We start from the raw sequence: 9,726 nt of genomic DNA on the forward strand, positions 1-9,726 counted from the left end.
AGGCGTGAGCCACCGTGCCCGGCCAGGGTCCTTTTCTTTCTTATGGATTTATAAATATGATACTTAAGGATATTAACCTTTGTCATTATAAGTATTTTTTCCCAGTTTGAAATTAGCCTTTTATTTTTCCTTATACTTTGGATTTTTTTGGCGGCAGTTTGAGGGGAGCATGTTTTAAAAATACGTAGCCCTACGCTGGGCATGATGGCTCACGCCTGTAATCCCAGCACTTTGGCAGGCCGAGGTGGACGGATCACCTGAGGTCAGGAGGTTGAGACCAGCCTGGCCAACATGGAGAAACCCCGTCTCTATTAAAAATACAGAAATTAGATGGGTGTGGTGGCTGGCACCTATAATCCCAGCTACTTGGGATGCTGAGGCAGGAGAATCGCTTGAACCCAGGAGGCAGAGGTTGCAGTGACCCTAGATTGTGCCGCTGCACTCCCACCTGGATGACAGAGCGAGACTCCGTCTAAAAAAAAAACAAAAAAACAAAAAACATAGCCCAGTCTTTTATGATTAATTATTTTTTAGATATTTACATTTATTTTCTTTTAGTTCTTTTTTTTCCCCCATTTGGCTTTGTAATTTAGAAGAGTAAGGTGTAGAGAACAATTTAACTTTTTTCTTACATAATCGTTTCTGTCTGTGCCATATATTGAACAATGTACCCTTTTGTCATTGGTTTGATGTTTTTATCATATGCCAAATATTTTGCTGTTGTTTGACATTTTAATTAATATTTGTTTCCTAGGCTTTCTCATCTCTTCTAGTGATTTATTTGTCTATGATACTTCATTGATTTCAAGTCATTTATTTTCCACATTTTAACATATTTAAATTTGTAATGCATCTTAAAATCTGCTGTTGGGGCTGGTGCAGTGGCTCATACCTGTAATCCCAGCACTGTGGGAGGATTACTTGAGCCCAGGAGTTTGAGACCAGCTTGGGCAACATAGTGAAACCTCATCTCTTAAAAAAAAAAAAAAAAAATTTAAGTCAGCTGTTGCTTTAAGGAAAGTTGAGTTCTTTCTGAGAAGCCGTGCATTCTCTTCTGCTGGTCACTGGGGGAGGGGCTTTACCAACTTGTCTCTGCTTAAGCTAATTTCTCTGCTTGGGATTTTTTAGGATGATGCTGGTAGTGTGAATTCAGCCCCCAGAATTTGCAGGGGTGGGGTTGTCAGTTCAGATATTGGAGTTTTTGTTCCCTCTTTCCATTGTCAAGGAAGAGGTGCGCAGGCCTCTTTGCCATCCCTTCTGCATGTAGTTGCTTGCTTTTATCCCTCATTGAGACTATAGATGTTTGGTCCCCCACTTTTTGTGAGGGCTTCTCCTTTGAGACTCCCTTTCTGGGCATCTTTTTATGGTACATAACAGTGAAGTGTCACAATCAACGGCGTCTTAGATTTGGTGAAATATGGTGTTTTAATCATTGTAATTTTTTGCATAATATCTGGCAGTAGAAGTTCTCACTATACCATAGTCTTCGCAGTTATCCCGAATGAAGTTCGAAATAATTTAAGTTCCCCTGACGCTCTCTCCCCTAACAAAACAAGGCAAGACAAACAAAACCAAAAGAATAGTAATTCTAGGATTTTGCCATCACCTTATATGAAAAACTCGGAACCTTCTATTTCACATGATTCGTTCACTATAATTGTTTTATTTACTTCTTCTTACACTTGGCTGTAAAATTTAGGCAAGAATTTAAGTTTCTAATACTATACTAATGTCATAAGATAATCCATTTAAAATGTTAACAGTTATTCTATACATAGTTCATTCAAGCTTAGATCAGTTTTGCTGAATGATTGTTTTATGTTTATGTCCTTTTAGACCTTTTTAGGATTGTTCTTTGAAAAGCCTCAAATTGGCCAGGCGTGGTGGCTTACACCTGTAATCTTAGCACTTTGGAGGCTGAGGCAGGCAGATCGCTTGAGCTCAGGAGTTCGAGACCAGCTTAGCAACATAGACAAGACATTACTTGTCTCTACTAAAAGTAAAAAAAAAAAAATCACTGGGGCATGATGGTGTGCACCTGTAGTCCCAGCAACTTGGGAGGCTGAGGTGGGAGGATTGCTGGAGTTCGGGAGATTGAGGCTGCAGTGAGCTGTGATCATACCACTGCACTCCAGCCTGGATTATAGAGTGAGAACCTGTCTCAAAAATAAATAATTAAATAAAAAATAAAAAAGCCTCAAATTAACATGGCAGATAACTAACTTTATTTTTTATTAATATTTTAGCTGGTCACGGTGGCTCATGCCTGTAATCCCAGCACTTTGGGAGGCCAAGGCGGATCGCAAGGTCAGGAGTTCGAGACCAGCCTGGCCAAATAGTGAAACCTTGTCTCTACTAAAAATACAAAAATTAGCCGGGCGTGGTAGCACACACCTGTAGTCCCAGCTACTTGGGAGGCTGAGGCAGGAGAATCTTTTGAACCTGGGAGACTGAGGGTGCAGTGAGCTGAGATCATGCCATTGCACTCCTGCCTGGGCGACAGGGCGAGACTCTGTCTCAAAGAAAAAAAATAAAATAAAATACTTCATTTTAATTTTTTGAGAAGGGGTCTCACTCTGTCACCCAGCTTGTGTGAGTGCAGTGGTGCGATCTTGGCTCACCGCAACCTCTGACTCCCAGGCTCAAGCGATCCTCCTAACTTAGCATCTCGAGAGGCTGGGACCACAGGTGTGCACCACCACGTCTGGCTAATTTTTTTATTTTTTGGTAGAGACAGGGTTCCCCCAAGTTGCCCAGGCTGGTGTCGAACTTCTGAGCTGAGATGATCCACTTGCCTCGGCCTCCCACAGTGCTGGGATTACAGGCGTGAGCCACAACACTTGGCCATAACTAACTTTAAATTGTGTCTTTTACTCTCTGTACTGGCTTTGCTATGAAGAAATCATGCTGGTTAATCTTACTGAGTGTTTCCTGGGCATTCTTGTCCCTTTGGAAGGCCTGAGGACTTGCTCACAGGCTGTGCTCTTTGGAGGCGGTTTGCGGTGTTTGTCAGTAAAGTTGAGCACTGGATTGTCCTTTTTTTTTTTTTGAGATGGAGTCTCACCCTGTCCCCAAGGCTGGAGTGCAGTGGCGTCATCTTGGCTCACTGCAAGCTCCGCCTCCCGTGTTCACACCATTCTCCTGCCTCAGCCTCCAGAGTAGCTGGGATTACAGGCACCCGCCACCATGCCCGGCTAATTTTTTGTATTTTCAGTAGAGATGGGGTTTCACCATGTTAGTCAGGATGGTCTCGATTTCCTGACCTTGTGATCTGCCCACCTCGGCCTCCCAAAGTGCTGAGATTACAGGCGTGAGACACCGTGCCTGGCCGATTGTCTGTTCTTTTACTTCAGAAAAGACAACGATGCATGGTATTTGACTGTAAATTTGTAAAGTTCACTGAGGGTTTTTTTTTTCCTTTTTAAGACTTTCTTGTCTGCACAGAAAGTCCCAGTACAACTTCCATTGCTGAGAAAATCCTCAGAGGACTTTCCCACTTCGCTCCTGTGATGGATGACAGAAGAGTGATTCATTAACAATTGCTCAGCCACAATTCTCGGATATAGGGATTCAAAGGACAGGACACAGAACTAACACAGTGAAAAAAATCAGTACCACATTTGGACAGTATAGGTGAGAAAACATAATTATAAAAATGATGCCATGAAAAATTCCACAGATCAGTTTAGTTGTATAGTTGTCAAAGTTATGTGTGATATCAATGAAGAAATATTTGTAGCATGTAAACGGTTATTTCTGTTTCTTAAAAAGTACTGTTAGTGGGCTATTAAACTTGGATTTTTCTTTTTATTAATGCAGTATGTTCTTTTTATTCAAGTATGAACTTGTTGAGAAACTATAGTAATATGATTTTTAAGAGATTTATGTTCCACTTAAATGTGAATTGTACTTCTGAGCTGCCTTAATGCAAGGTTATTTATATTTGTTAAGAGGAAATAATCAAGATCACTCATATCCCAACTGAATCTGAGGTTTTATAAATCTCTCAAACGATTGCTGAGAGCCTGATTGTGGAAAGAAGTGAGATGCACCTTATTTTCAAGAAGTCCTGTGAAGCGCTCTCCTAGCACGTCCATTTCCAGGAGGAGAAGCAAGCAGATGAGAGGTTTTCCATTTTGTCATCCAAGGTAGCTGTGCACTTGCCTTGTTGCTGAAGTTCCAATAATGTGAAAACCAAAGTAGAGGTTTTTTTTCTTCTTTTTGTTTTGTATTAATTTCACTTATACCAAAGTGTTTGAAAGTATGAAATGTGTTGCTTCTGAGCTATATAAGGCTACTTCATGACAAGACTGCTTTGTAATATTTCACTTTGTTTTACTACAAATTCAGATCACTTTGTTTTACTATAAATTCAGATTATCCAAATATTTTCCTAATACTACGTGGGAATGCTGATTTTCTTTTGTTACGTAGTGGAAACATTTTGCATTGTTTACATAGTTCTCATGGAACATGGAAATTTTTGAAAGTGATATATGATACACATTTTTTGTGTATATATTCTAATTAGTGTGAATAAAGCAGTAACATTAATGCATTTTTTAAGCAGCAAACTTATGTATTTCTCTTGTCTTCCTTAAAAGTGTCCCCATGAACTCAGTGTTTATTCCCTTTTCATTTTGAGTACCTGCTTATATGGTCAGTATGTAACGTTAGCATTGGCTCCTAATGGTAGAATTAGAACAGCAAAATTGTAGAGCTGTAATTGACTCCAGACAACACAGATTTCAGCCACCTCATTCTACAGCTGAGGCCAGGACAATAAATGCCTTTCCCAGACTGGGTAGTGGCAGATCTGGGATGGAATATGGTTTTCTTGATTCCCTTTCAGCCTTCATTTCTCTCTCTCAGGACTACTACTTTTTAATTACTTTTCACTTAATTTCCCAGTACTGATGAAATAAAGAAAAATGAGGGTTATTTATATATATTTCAATAAAATCCAATTTGATTTTTCAACTTACATCTGATTTTGTTTGTGTCATTCAGCCTGTCTTCTGAGTAATGGGCAGAGAAGGACCAGGGTTCGTAGAAGAAGCATGTGGCAGCTGAGTGGCAGCAGTCTTGCCCTTTCATTTTAATACTTGAGGACACAGAAAATAGAATTTTTGAGTGACGCTGCCTGTGGATATATATACTCATACATACATATATATATATACACACACACACATATGTATGTATGTATGTATTACTATTCAATCTCTTAAAAACCAAAAAACAGTAGATCCCCTGAGGGTAGAGTCTTTATGTATGAACATATTGTTCACTGTTGTAACCACCTTGCAGGATTTCAGTCTATAAACTAGGTGAGAGTCCAGCTGCTGAGTGAAGCTTGATCTCTGCCTCTTCCTCAGGAGCAGCTCATCCCCTGAAAACCTCCCCTCCCGGCCCCTAATCTGGTTTAATGCCCTCCTTTTCCCCAGATAAAGAAAGTCATGTCTGTAGTTATTCCAAAAGTGTTTCATGTGTAGAGTTTGGCACAAAAAGTAAAAAGCGCCAGCATCTGAAATCAAAGGTGAAAGAGTCATCATAGTACTGATGAAGACACCCAGGCCTCGTCAGCTATGTTAACGTGCTGTATGGCAAGAGGAACCTGCTTTCTAAGTCTGCTGGACACGCGTGCTTCTTGAATCCAACCAGACAAGCATGCTTTCTCAAAACCACAGTATAAGACAAGGAAACTGCACAGATTCGAGTGATTTTTGAGGTAAGTATGTTATTGGAAAGGTGTGATCTATATAGAACCCTGAACATGAAAAGGAGGAGATGCCGCTATCTTGGCAGGGATGATCATGTATTTGAAATAGTAACTCACAGCATTTGGTCTCATGATAAGAGTACTGAAGATTATCCCAGAAAACCTAGGATGATTGGTATTTATAGTACCGTTGTTTCAGGTTTTTATGACTTGAGGCATCTTACTATCTTAATGCTGTACTTTAGTGTTTACCAAGCATCTTTCTGGTGGAAACTTGAACTGCAAACACTGAGTGTTTTGGTTTTCCTCCAAGTTATAGTTCTCATTGTAACTTAATAAGTTGGCATTCCAGCTTAGTTTGAGTCAGTTTCCCAGGGCTGGGTCCTCAGAGGAGAGTGGATAGAATTCAGTTCCTCTATGAGCTGGGGTGCTGACATTGTGTTCCTGCTGTTGACTGTCCCTGCGGTGCACGGGACGGACTGTCAGCTAACCTGTCTTCATGACATTTCTATAATACTCCTCAGGGGGTTAACCCCATCTCTACTAAAAATAAAAAAAATTAGCTGGGCATGGTGGCATGTGCCTGTAGTCCCAGCTACAGGAGGCTGAGGCAGGAGAATTGCTTGAACCCAATTGCAGTGAGTTGGGATCTCGCCACTGCACTCTAGCCTGAGTGACAGAGCGAGACTCTGTCTCAAAAAAAAATAAATGAATAAAAAATAAAACAGCAACTCTTGCAGATTTCCCAAATGTATTGGTCCCAGAGAACACTGAAAATAATGTCATGTTGTTAACACCAGTGGGAGTTTGGGAAATAATTCCAGCTCTTTAATACTTCTTTCAGCTTCAGATTAAGTGAAATGAGTTTCACATATTTCAATATATGAAATTGTATGATGACACATAAAACAGGCCAGGGGTTATTGAGGACACATCCGTGAGATAGTGGGCAGTGCTACATATTTGTTAGTGGTTGTGCTGCAGTTCAGGTTCATGGACAGGTGGGACTGGTGTGGTTGGGATAACCCACCATGTTTGTCTTTCATTTCTTGTATAAAGAGTGGTTTTTAAAAGACCTTACTATGGAATTTTCACAAATACTCAAAAGTATGGAGAATGGTACAGTGAATCCCCATGTGCCCTTTTCCCAGCTTCAGGGGTGGTGTCAGTGATAATGATTTGGCTCTGTGTCCCCACCCAAATCTCATCTTGAATTGTAATCCCCACGTGTCAGGGGAGGGACCTGGTGGGAGGTGATTGGATCATGGGGGCTGTTTCCCCATGCTGTTCTTGTGATAGTGAGGGAGTTCTCACAAGATCTGATGGTTTTAAAAGTGGCAGTTTTCCCTGCACTCTCTCCTGCCACCTTGTGAAGAAGGTGCCTGCTTCCCCTTTGCCTTTCGTCATAATTGTAAGTTCCCCGACGTTCGTCATGATTGTAAGTTTCCTGAGGTCTCCCCAACCATGCAGAACTGTGAGTCACTTGAACCCCTTTTGTTTATAAATTGCCCAGTCTCAGGTAGTACCTTGATAGCAGTGTGAAAATGGACTAATACAGTCAGGGACCTAAAAGACAGGTAAAGAGATGTGGCCAGGTGAAGACGGAAAAAGGACAGTGCATTCCAGACCTGTGGAAAGACGCGAGGTGGGAAAGAACATCACAACTGGGGCGACTGAAGAAATTAAGTTGTTAAGCACGAAATGCAGAGAGAGCTATGTGAATGTGTTGAGTGTGATTTTCATTAAACAATTTTTAAAGAAAGCATTTCTAGTGGTGCTTTTATTTTTGCAGCCACTTAATAGCATTCGCTCTTGTTGAAAGGAGCACAGTGTGGAATATTGGAAAGTGCTTGCTACCAGCTAAGATGCATTACTCTCCTATGCCGCTGAACACCTGTGCCCAGCTGTTTCTTTGAGGCCAATTTGCTCCTCTTTTCAGGGTATATTTACTAGTCAGGAGTTGTAAAACTATTTTGAAGAGTGCCTCTGACCCCTAGAGCAACTTCAAGTGAAGGAGGCTGTTGTAGTTCCCTGGCTGTTACCTCCTGGAAGAGGCTGGGGAGGGAACTCATGCGTTTTGGGTGCTGACTGTGTCTTAGGCACTGCACAAGCTCCAGCTCATGTGTGTAATCTTTACAGAGGCGATTGAGGGAGTTGTCATCCTTGCTTTGTAGAGGAGAGAAGCAAGGCTCGTAGAAGCTACTCATCTTGCCCAAACCTACACAGTTAATGGCAGGGCAGCATAAAGAAAGCGTGCTTGTGCCTCAAACATAAAAATAAAGGGAAACCTCTACTATAGAAGGATGTATTTTCAAATACTTACAAATTGCTGCCTCTTTTTGCAAACATTTAGGCAGTCAAAGCCCATTTTAATTTTTTTTTAAATGTGGGAGTAAAGACCTTGTGTTAATGAAGATCCCCAAATTGTTCTAAACAGTATAAAGGCCAGGCATGGTGGCTCATGCCTGTAATCCCAACCCTTTGGGAGGCTGAGGTGGGAGGAACACTTGAGACCAGGAGTTCGAGACCAACATGGGCAACATAGCAAGACCTTGTCTCTACAAAAAATAAAAAAACAAAATTAGCTGGGTGTGATGGCACATGCCTTAGTCCTAGCTAAGGATGTCGAGGCTGCAGTGAGCTGTGATCGTGCCACTGCTCTCCAGCCTGAGAGACAGAGTGAGATTCTGTATTTTGTATTTTTAGTAGAGATGGGGTTTCACCATGTTGGCCAGGCTGGTCTTGAACTCCTGATGTCAGGTGATCCACCCGCATTGGCCTCCCAAAGTGCTGGGATTACAGGCATGAGCCACCGCCCCCGGCCGAGATTTTTTCTTGATGCTGTGTCTCATTTAACGCAGATACCTTTCATCTAACTTCTGTAAAAATTCATTTTCTGATACCACTTTTCATTTTCTAACACATTTTAGAATCCAGCCAAATACTTCTACATTTTTGCCCGTTTTCCAAATCAGTTTTGTCCACATCCGAATCTAGCATGACTGTGACCTTGGATGACTGTGTATGACTATCTCCCTCGGCCATCACTTTTTATTGCTGGGGTCCTAAGGAGTTCTACCATTTATATAATCAGGATAATTTTGTTAAGTGACAATAATAGTCTGTTAACCTCAACTGTTGTCAAATATAAGGAGTTTTGAATTGATTTTGAGACTCAATAAAAAAATTAAGTCTTCTCCATAAGAAACACGTTAAAATTAAGGTTTCAGAATCCTTGGGCATCTCTGTAGTCGAACACGTGCTGCTTATGTGTAAAGAATTAAATTCAGTCTGGTGGCTGGGTTTTAGAGCCATATCTGTCACCACTTTCTTTGGTGCTGAGAGAACATCATCAACATTCTACTCCGTGGCATATCTGAAAGTTCTGGAAAGCATTCTTGAATTGCAGGAGGGATCATGGGGAGTCAACTGGAACTAAATTCCCATTTGCTAAGATCCAAAAAGAAATGAACATTTAAAAAGTTTTTATTTTATAGATGTTTAAATTTGCATAGTATAAATCCCAACCAGCTTGAAAGTGGTCACTTTTTATTTTTATGTTGACAGTTAAGTCTCCCATATTTTTAGCTGTGGAAGAAATTGCTGTACAGATTTTCTTATGGTGAACTTTTAGCAACTTAAAAACATGAAAAGGACATAAACAGACAATTCAGTAGGAAAAAAAAAACCCAGTTGAAGAAGATGTTTATCCTTATTACTTATCTCAAAAATATAAATTAAAATTTAAAAAGAGATGTCTTCTTTTTAACTGCTCATATTGGCAAATAAAAAGAGATGGGCCCACAAGCTCATACATTGCTCATGGGAATATCAATTGGTGCTTCTTTTCTAGAAAATGACTTGGTGTAATATGTATCAAGAGCCTTAAAATGATCTGTGTCTTTTAATCCAATAATTGAACCTTCAGAAATAGAGTCTTTAAAAAAAAAAATGGACAGGGCTGGGCACAGTGGCTCTCACCTGTAATCCCAGCACTTTGTGAG

General features: G+C 40.6%; 1 protein-coding gene across 6 annotated transcripts in view; it reads left to right on the plus strand.

The window, feature by feature from the left end:
- SEC23IP (SEC23 interacting protein) overlaps nucleotides 1-4,984 on the plus strand; it is a 49,554-nt gene extending 44,570 nt beyond the window's left edge. For 2 of the 6 annotated variants that reach the window (XR_001706876.3, XR_008537491.2), the window contains exons 19-20: nucleotides 3,427-3,633; nucleotides 3,952-4,984. The gene's annotated coding sequence lies outside the window, so the exon portion shown is untranslated. Of the gene's footprint in view, nucleotides 1-3,426 lie in introns of all 6 variants that reach the window. The other 4 variants (XM_508076.7, XM_009459340.3, XR_010147038.1 and 1 more) reach the window with 3 other exon arrangements.
- Nucleotides 4,985-9,726: the final 4,742 nt, after the last annotated feature.

Source organism: Pan troglodytes, chromosome 8 (assembly GCF_028858775.2).
Source record: "Pan troglodytes isolate AG18354 chromosome 8, NHGRI_mPanTro3-v2.0_pri, whole genome shotgun sequence".
NCBI lineage: Eukaryota > Metazoa > Chordata > Mammalia > Primates > Hominidae > Pan > Pan troglodytes.